The following is a 10,810-nucleotide window of genomic DNA, read 5'->3' on the forward strand; positions in this document are numbered from 1 at the left end:
TTTATTTGAGGTCATAAAGTGACGTGCTTGCCAACGCAAGAGGATTGTGTGGTCACAATAACATTAAATGAATAATATTTAAATTTGAGTAAGATCTTTGGCCTAGTGCCACTTTGGACCCCGAATTTTAAAACACGATAATTTAGTATCCAAATTTTTAAAATGTGTCAATCCATTACCTATTGTTAATCATTCGGATGCCATCTAATTTCTCTATCAACCATCCAAGAACTGAACATGGGTATGTTCAACCTATACTAGAGATGTTTTAGATCATCCAATAAATGTATGATCGATGAATGAAAAACAAAAGAAACGCATACCTAACACTTAAAGAGATATATAATGAAATAGATGAGTGAACGGAACAGAAAGTGAATAAACAAGGAAAGGACATGAAATGAAACTGATCTTATAAGTTCACAAAGCAGAACCAACCTGGTTTTGAACTCCTAAAATACCCACTCTCCCGCCATCAATCCTCCTCTAAAGCAACTCTCAACAAGCCCTCACATAACTGGCGTATGGTTAATGGTTTGGAGATGTTCATCATTGCTTTAGTTCAATCTTAATTCGTGAGGAAGAAGATAATAAACAATGTTTTGAAGGGAAATTTTGACATTTTCAAAAATTTTAAATTGCACGTGTCATCACATGAAACACATATCTGACGATTGGTTAATGACAAATATTGGATTAGCATGTTTTGAGTGTTCAAGTACTGAATTATCACGTTTTAAAGTTCATAGTGGCACTAGTATAAATTACTAATTGGAAATTTTCCCTTTACATTATTCACCCAAAATGTTTAGGGTAAATTAGAAAGACCCCACTATGGGCTCAATGACAATTACCACTTAACCTTTTATTTTAAACAAAAATCCCCTGTACTATGGGCTCAATGACAATTACCAATTAAACAATCATTTTCAACATAGACCCGTGGACTATTGGTTCAATGACAATTACCACTTAAACTTTCTTTTTCAACAAACACCCCTTGAACTTTCGCATTGTGACATATACCCGCTAGCCGAGTTAGATGAGCATTAACTTACCAAAAGTACCCATTTAAGCTTTCTTTATTTTTTTTTCCTTTATCCTTTTTTTCTTAAACCCTAACTGACTCAAAAATATCTCCATTGTTCTATCTACACTACTTCGAAAATTTTGAGAAGAAAAAAATTCCAATAACATGTTGAATTACAATAACTGAAAAACAAGATAGCTGGTTTGGTCTTGGGTGCATGGGTCATTAACAAATCATATTTAATTAGATTGGTCAACACAGGCGTCATGGCCATGTGAATTCCACTCATGTAGAAGCCAACGGCCAATTGTTTAAACCAGCTATAAAGCTAATAAAATATTGTTAATCTAAAATTTAATAAAAGCCATAAATTTGAAAAACAATTGATTTTATAACCACTGATTGATCGAAAAATCGTGTAACTTGTTTTAGGTGGAAAACAAGGCAACCGAATAAACACCAAAGGTGGAAAATCTTTTTTTTTTAAATTAAATTAATTGACAGAATCTAATGGAGAGGGTATTTGTCGTAAAGTGAAACTTCAAGGATCTTTATTGTAAATGAAATTTAGGGGGGGTTAAATGTCACTAACCCCATATTACATTACAGGAGTGTCCTTATAATTTAACCAGAACATTGTTTTTCTAACAAATCAGTAGAATTCCAAAGGACCGGGCCGGGTAATGCCATTCCGTCAGGAATAGGAAATGGAATTGCATCTTACCCAACCAAACCGTTGGTCTGCTGCAATTGGAATAGTGGAATTCTTGCATCATATGATTCATTTTCATTTCCCAACTTTTGTGAACTTGGGCCTTATCAAACTTATAGGCTAATATAGTTTGCCTTTCGCTCCATCTTTCCTTTGTTCCATGTTTTATTTCCAGTTTGGGCGAGTTCATGGGATATCCTAAAATATGTTCTACATCACTTATTCAGGTTATACCAGCATGTGAGAATTAGATGATATATAAAAAAAATCTCAACCTTGTATTCCATGGGACTTGGTACATGAATTGACATGCATGCCAATAGGGATTCTGTGGTCACAATTCATTCCCATCGACTATGATTTTTACCTACCATTTCCTATAAAGAGTTTTTTCTTTTTTTCTTTTCAGACCCTATTCGCTTTTGGGTAAATTATTTATCTGAGTAAATGCAATTATCTGGGTAAGTTTTTCTAATAAAATATTCACCTGGGTAAATACATTTACTCATGTTCTTTTATCTCCCAGGTAAACAAGGCAATGACCATTTTAGCCATAAAAATCTATTTGTATCCGGGTAAGTGATACTCAACAAAATAAACTTTCCTTGATCCCCACAAAAACGATTGAGGCTTTGATTGATAGTCACCCTCTTCTCTGATTCAATGTCGATAGGTTTGTAAGAATAATCAAATAACATGGAACTAATTGAATGAAAAGGTAGCCAAAAAAATTGAATGAAAAAGTAATATGGGTATGAGGCAGAAATAAACAAATCATATGAATCTTGTCCGTCCAATTACCTATTAGGCTATTATAAGCAAGGTTTTAAAAAGCGGAGCAGATATAGAATCGTTTTGGGGATTGGTTCCTGAGACAAATGGTCCAATCATCTGGTTTGAACGAATGATTCGTTTTGATTTAATAAATAAAATAATTAAAATAAAAAAGGGTCAAAAATCATGAGTTGTTGGTTTACTATCCCAGGTCAGAATAGGAATGAAAACGGGGCGGGTTCAGGGCGGGGATTACATTCTCCATCCTCAACCCCGACCCCCAAATCATCCCCCATCCCCGTCCCCGATCTCTGCTGGGGAAAGAAATTCTCCTCCATCCCCAACCCCGACAGGGATGAATTCCTCATTAGAGACCTGAATCCCTAATTACACGAAAGCCACCGGCTGAACCTTAAATGGTTGTTTGTTGGCTTCCATTTCAGACGAGATGAAGAAGAATTTCTTTCCCCATTTCAGAAAATTTAAGACGAGATAAATCTGTACTTACCAAGTTGTGACTTGTGAGTTTTACTGGAACTTCAAAGTTGCTCTTGGAAGTACTGAAGTAATTCAGATGTAAATGAGAGAGAGACTTCAGACTTGTGAGTAGATTCAGATCTGAGTTGAGATTTCAAAAATCAGAAATCGAAAGCACAAAAAATCAGAAATCAGAAGCAGTCAAATTACTGAATTGAGAGAGAGAGAGGACCGTTGCGAGTTGCAGCATTGCCTCATCAGTGAGAGAGAGAGAGAGAGAGAGAGCACCAACGTCCGACGGGCAATGCCGCAACGACGGTTGGCAACCATAGACAAAGAAGAGCTAGGGTTTTGAGTTTCAGGTTTTCACGTACCACCTCGGTAGTCTGTTGTTTCTTCTTTTCTGTCCTCTGTCGAGTGGTAGTTGAAGAGACTCTCGAGTTTTTTAGTTTTTATATTTTAGTCCTTTACTTTTTTAATTTTTATTCTTTTTGAGTTTTTGTAATTTGTATAATGTTTAATTAATTATTAATTGAAATTGTTATAATGTTATTTGTTAATCAAAATATCAAATAATATAATATATATATATATATATATATTATATTAATCGGGGTCAGGACGGGGCAGGGATTGCATTCTCCATCCCCGTCCCTGAACCCGATCAGGGATTCAATGATAGCCCCATCTCCAACCCCGACCCTGCAAAAGCACTCCCCATACCCGACCTTGTCAAGTTGGAGAGCCCGGGTACCCATCGGGAATGGAAAAAATTGCCATCCCTAGGTCAGAAGATGTTTTATGGTGAAACAAAACTAGTTACCTGACCGATTATCAAGTCAACCGATCTAACCGTCCGATCTGGTCCATTTTTCAAAACTGTGATTAAAAGTAGTGTTTTGTCATAAGGTTTGTGCCTCATGTGTACATTAGTACATAACACTGATGTATCCACTCGCCTGATAGATTGTCCAATGCTCTGTACAAGATTTTGTCTTAACTCTCCAACCCATGACTCATCCATAATCCACAACGTGTTCCTATTCCTCGCTAGAAATCAATCGAATCTATACTACTTAAATTTATTGATAAAAAAAATGAAGGCAAAAGGGTAATTAATTATTAATACTAAATGAGTTGAAAAGATACAATTATAAGATATTCAATGCATTCAATTTATTCTCATTAAATCATCATTGAATCATATGTTTAAGGTATTTTTATTTATTCTCATCATTAAATTCTATTAATTAAATTCATACATAATAAATTAATAATTCCAGTAACATAAAAACATACTTTTAAAATCTACCTAAAAATAGGGTTGTTCATAAGAAGGCCCAACTCGGCCAAACCGACCAACCCGGACTGACCCAACCCGAGTCGGGCGGGTTTTCATCAGCACCAGTCTGTTTCGGGTTGTACAAATTCATAAACCGATGGTTCGGGTCGGTTTCAGTTTTCTTGTGAGGAAATCGAAACCGACCCGAACCGAACCAACTTAGTTCCTACTTAACTAAGTTGTCTCTATCCTAATTCCTAATTACAACCTAACCTAGTCTTCTAGTTCCTACTTAACTAAGTTGTTTACTTGTCTCTATCCTATTTTCTACTTTCTATAGTCTTTTACACCAAATAGGCAATCAATTAGGCAATTACAATTAGAAATAGGTGTCCTTTTTTTACTTAGATTAGAACTTACAAAGTTTCTTGAAATATACAAATTTCAGTCTTCTTTCTAGGAATCAGTTTGACTTTCTATTTTCTTGATAATTTCTGTCTTCTATTCTAATTCTAACTTGGTCCGCCCCCCTTAGCCCCTCAACTCAAGCACAATCTCTATTCTCTAATACAATATTACAATTTGACTCTCAACTAAAGAATCAAAAATTTAAAATTTCAAGTTCTCAAGTCTCAACTTCAAAACATCATTTGAACTTGGCTCTCCCAACTCCCATCTTCTCAAAGTTCTCATTCTCTCAACTCAAGCTCAAGTCTCAACTTCAGTCATTCAAAGGTTATAGTTTTTTTTATTTAATTTTTTTAATTTAATGCATGTTACAAGTTGATATATTTTATTTGTGTTTTGTTTAAGTTTAAGCTTTGAAAAAAATCCGGTTAATGATGATATATTTGCACAAAAAACTTCAGTTTTGTATGAAGAAGTGAAGAACCTAATCTATTTAAATATATATTTCGGTTTTAATTTAAATATATTTTATATTTAAAACTGTTAAATAAAGATATTTCAGTTTTACATAAAAAACTGAAATATCTGAAAAAATATATATCTAAAAAATATATATTCTGAAATGTGTGAGATATATATTTCCAGAAAATATATATTGCAAATATATATATATATATCTTCCCACTTGGATAGGTAACCCAAACTTGCACCACACAGGCACATGGGCCATGGGCATGGATGAACTTAGAGCCGAAACCAACCCAACCCAACTCAAATGGTTTTGCTTAGACTGGATCGGTTTCAGTTTCCATCTCAGGTAACCCGACCAGGTCAGGTCAGTTGGAAAAACTCCAGTAAACCGACCCAACCCGACTCGTGAACAACCCTACCTAAAAAAATAGTGTTTTCATCTGGGCATGGTATGAAATTAAACCATTTCAGGTCAAATGGGCCAATCCATGTTGTCACAATTAAATAATAAAATCCAAAAATATATAAAATAAAAAAATATAAAAATTAAAAAAATTGAAAACATTTTTAACATCATATATTCAACATATTAAACAATAATATGTATGATAAATAAGAAACGATTTTATTAATGATGGAAATGGAATGTAAAATTTAAAACTGATTTGAAATAAAACTATTTTCCCGTTTTTTCTCATTAAATCTCATATTAAGGTATATTCTCTTATTAAACCCACAAATTTATGTTAATATTATGAAAATAAATATTTTGAAAAATAATTTGTAAACAAAACAATTTTCTTCCCTCCCAATGGTAAGTAAGCAATTCAACCATTTTGGGTCAAATGGGTTAATAAAAATAATGTCATAATTAAATAATAAATTTTAAAAATATAAAATATATAATATAAAAAATAAAAAGAGTTGGATATATCTAATATTGAATATTCATTATACTAAACAAAAATATGTATGAAATGTAAGAAGCAATTTTACTAATGATGAAAATGGAATGCCAAAGTTAAAATCATCCTATAAATGAAATGATGTCATAGTCAAATAATAAAATTTTTTAAAATAAAAAATAAAAAATTGGGCACATGTCTAATGTTATATATTCATAAAAATAAATATTGGGTACAACTCTAATATTATACATTCATTATCAATGATGGAAATGTAATATAAAATTTAGTGTCAACTTAGAAATCAAATTATTTTCCTTTTTGGGTTTTGGGTCAAATGCAATAACTGATGATATAATAGTTAAATAATAATTTTTTCAGAAATAAAAAGTACAAGTAATCAAAAGAATATATTAAAATTTATATATTAATTATGTCAAACAAAAATTAAGTATGATAAGTAAAAATTATTTATATGATATAGATGATATATAATTTAAAAAAAATCCAAAAGTAAAGCTATTTTCTTATCTAGAGGGTGGATTAATAATCCAACTTTTCAAAGAAATTCATGATGTCATAATTGAATAATAAATATTTTAAAAAAATAAAACACAAACAATGAAAAAGCACAAAATTCTGTCGCATTTGAGAACATTTACAATGCTATGTATTCATCATAATAAATAAAACCCTTATGTAATTATACCAAAAGCCATAGATTACCACGTAAATTTGGGAAAGAAAAAAGAGTAGTACTGTAATTATACCAAGTGATTTATTGAAAGGTAGTTGTGTCTTTTTTTCTAGTTCCACTACTAAATTATCGTATTTTAAAATTCGGATATTAAATTGACACTCGAATTTTTCCTAATTTATATAAATATATCCAAACAATGCCCACACCTGCAGCAGAGAGCATTATCTTCTTACATCATCATGCGATTCTTTTCTTTTTTGATTTTTTCCTTCTCATTTTTCCGATTGGCGAGGGTATTGATGTGTTGGCAACACTCTTCACCCTCAATGTCAATGGTCTGTATTGGGTTTGACGATTGTAGTATAAAAATTTATAACTAATCAACCGGTGGTATGAAGGTGGCACAACTGGCTAGTTAAGGTGTCTCATTAATTATAGTGATATCTCAAAAGAAACAATTCATTGAGAAGATTTGGGATATGGGTTTGGGGATGGACTACCGGCAGATGTATTGTCCCATCAAGCCAAACACAAAACATCATTATCCTTATCAAATTCACATAAGGGTTTGATTGGTCAAAGCCTTATCATATCACTGTATTTCATGTCCACCCATTTTATGTTATGACATATCAAAAGTAATAAAAAGAAATCAGTCCACATGGTGAGTTGCTGTTCTCTTAAAACACTGCCATTTTTCTCCGGTGTTATGACGGCACCTCTGATGTGTAATAGCAAGTGACAATAACAGCAAACAAAAGATAGGGAAAGGAAAGGAAAGGTAAGAAAACCTTTACGATCCTTGTATTAGTTTTTTTGTCTTTCCCTTCCTTATATTTTCCTTGAAAACAAAGATAGTCTAAATGATCACCAAAAATCAATATAAAACATAAATCCAAATAGGTAAGTTTGACATTGATTATATGAAGAAATTTATCGGTCAGAAAATCACTATAAATCTTTACATCGATAATCGCCACTTTTTTAAACCAAAAAAATACAGAATTCCACAGTGCATAACTCCTCCCTCTCGGTATTTACTATTTACAGTACATCGTTGCCATGACGCCGTTAATGTTGTTGTTTAAATTTTAGGGCATGTCCATACTTTTCCGTAAATTGGGAGGATGACGGTTCAGTCCAGGGTCAGAATTCTTAGGCAAACAAAGTATAATTGGGGTAGGTGCCAGTTCGAAATTAATGTCAATTTATGGGCAGACTGATAAATAGAAGGGGGTATTTGACATTTTGAATTTTTATAGATCTACTGGAATTCAGAAATGTATAATGGGTAAATATTGACCGTTAGACAAGACCCTACCTGCTAAGTCAGGTAACCAAATGCATTAAACTATCAAAATACCTATTGGAGCTTTCTTTATTTTCTTTTTATTGTCCTTTTCTCTTAAACCTAATCTAACCTACATTCATCCTTTAAATTACTAAGGTGGTGGTTGATAAATCTGAAAATTCAGATCTGAAAAGTTAAAAAGATATTAAATGTCTAAAATCTGAAAAGACGCATAAATGCTTTTCTACTTTTTAGAGGATCTGAATCCATAAGTTTGTTTGTGTTGGATCAACCCTTTACCATCTAAAAATTACTGATTTTTACTATTTTACCCTTAAAACATACTATTTGGAAATGTTGAATTCAATTTACATTATCTCATAAAAAATAATTCTCAACCTCAAAATAATATTGAAACAATACAAATAAAAAATAAAAAATTAATAATTACTAATTAATGAATGAAATGATTAAAATATTAAAATAATTAATAATTTACACAAATAAAAACATTAAAATAATTTTTAAAATTAATGAAATAATTAAAAATTACTAGTTAATAAAAATAATTAATGTTTAATAAAAATATTAAAATAATTAATAATTAATAAAAATATTTTTACTCACCGAACCACCGTTGTTGCATGTTGCACCGGCAATGGTGATGGTGAAAACACAAGGGAGGGAGGGAGGGGGAGAGAGAGAGAGAGAGCGATAGCAAGAGCGAGAGAAGATAGGGGAAAGAGAGTCACCGCTGCAAGTTGTAGTGGCGGTGGCAGGAATACAGGGCGAAGAGAGCGAGAGAGAGAGAGGGGAAGAGAGAGAGTTGCCGCTGCAACTTGTAGCGGCAATGGCGGAAATACAAGGTGAAGAGAGCGAGAGGGAAAGAGAGTGAAAGAGAGAGAGAGAGAGAGAGAGAGAGAGAGAGAGAGAGAGAGGACAGGGGAAGAGAGAGAGCTGCCGCTGCAAGTTGTAGCGGCGGTGGTGAGAATACAAAGCGAAGAAAGAGAGAGTCGCCGCTACAAGTTGCAACTGCGGTAACAGGAAGACAGGGTTGAGAGAGAGAGAGAGACCGAGAGAGAGAGAGAGAATGAGAAGTCAAATGTTTAGGTTTTTTGGGTTTGTGGTTATTAGGGGAAATTCGCATCATTTCCAAAATATTGTAAGAATATTTTGGACTATGCACTGGCTCTCGAACGCGTCTGAGTGCGTTAAGAGCCAGCCCAAGGTCTATAATTTTTAGATCTGAAAATTAGATTCAAACCTAGTTTAAGAGGTACAACCAAACAAGGGGTTAGGTCTGAAAAGCAGCATTTTCAGATTCATACCTCTAAAAATTGCAATCTTTTCTCCCCACGGTCCCCTTGCTTCTCTTGCTAGAAAATGTTTTCTCAATGAAAATTTCCTGAGACGATTCAATTGAATGATGGAACAGTCAGTCATATGATGAGACTAGACTCTGGACTCCAATAGACTTTTGAATCGAAGCTTCAATTTCTTCAATCCCAATCGACATGTTCTTTCATTTTCTTGGACAAAGAGCTTCTTCAACTCCAAAAATGCAATTTTGTTTTCTCGTGTATAGATCAGCAATAAGCAAATCAGATGCAAAGCTTCTTCAAATCCAAATGCAATTTCTTTTTCTCATTTTGCAAATCAGGAAGTGAAACAAACATAGAGATTCTTCAACTCCAAATGCAATTTCATTTTCTCTTTCATTTCCTAAAAATTCGCCATAGCCAAATAAGAGCTGTTTTTCTTTTTCTTTTTTCACACTAATCAAAATGCATAAATAAGAGCTGGTTTGAGCTTTGATTAAGGATGGTGAGCCACTGAAACCCTTTCTCTCTCCCTCCCCATAAAGCATCACACTGTTGATATATCGCTGGGATCAGGGGCGGAGCTAGGATTCTTTATTGAGGGGGGCCAAAGCATAATAAGCATGGATGGGGGGCCAAAAGATCAAAAACATGGATAAGAGGGGCAAAATATATATGTGATTTAAACAATTACTATGAGGATTTTCAAGGCATAAAGGCAGACATGGCTCCCCTTTGCCACCCCTGGTTGTGACATTTGGGCATCCACCAAAACCCCATAAATCCTATCCCTTTTGAGTCAAGGAAGACGAGCTTGGACTTGCCGTGACGGAGGATGGAGATGGTCTAGGCATCCAAGCGGGTATTGATAGTATTGATGGCAACACCGGCAATGGGGACAATGAAGTTGAGCTCGTACATGGCTGGGACACTCAGGAGTAAGATATAGACCACATCTCCTCTGTTGATGCCGAGCGAAGTGAGGCCTGCACGCACTGGCATTGGGTCGGAAACCAAGTGTAGGAGAAAGAGATGCAGTCATCGTAGATGGGTCTGAGAGCAGGTGTAGGAGATAAAGATGTAGTCACCATCGCCGGAGAAGAAGAAAATCCTCACCTTTGCTTCTGAAGCTTGAGCACGTCAGAGAGAAGAAAAAGGAGATAGCTCGGTAAAGCCAAGTTTTAAAATGATATGAAGAGTAAAATGGACTGAAAAAATTGTCAAAAGAGCAGTTTGGGTATTTAGAAATAGGGGTTTTAACTGTAATTTCAAATTTCTGAGGGGGAGTCTATTTATCCCTTATAAATATTGTAACAGCAAAATGCTAATTTTTTTCCAACATAACTGACGGAGGGGTTCTTTGTCTAACGATCAAAGTTCAAGGTTAGTACATTGTACTTTGGGCCAAGAGTCACTTTGGTCTTCAAATTTTAAAATGCAA

The sequence above is a fragment of the Nelumbo nucifera genome, chromosome 1 (genome assembly GCF_055504915.1).
Source record: "Nelumbo nucifera cultivar China Antique chromosome 1, China Antique-T2T, whole genome shotgun sequence".
Classification (NCBI taxonomy): domain Eukaryota; kingdom Viridiplantae; phylum Streptophyta; class Magnoliopsida; order Proteales; family Nelumbonaceae; genus Nelumbo; species Nelumbo nucifera.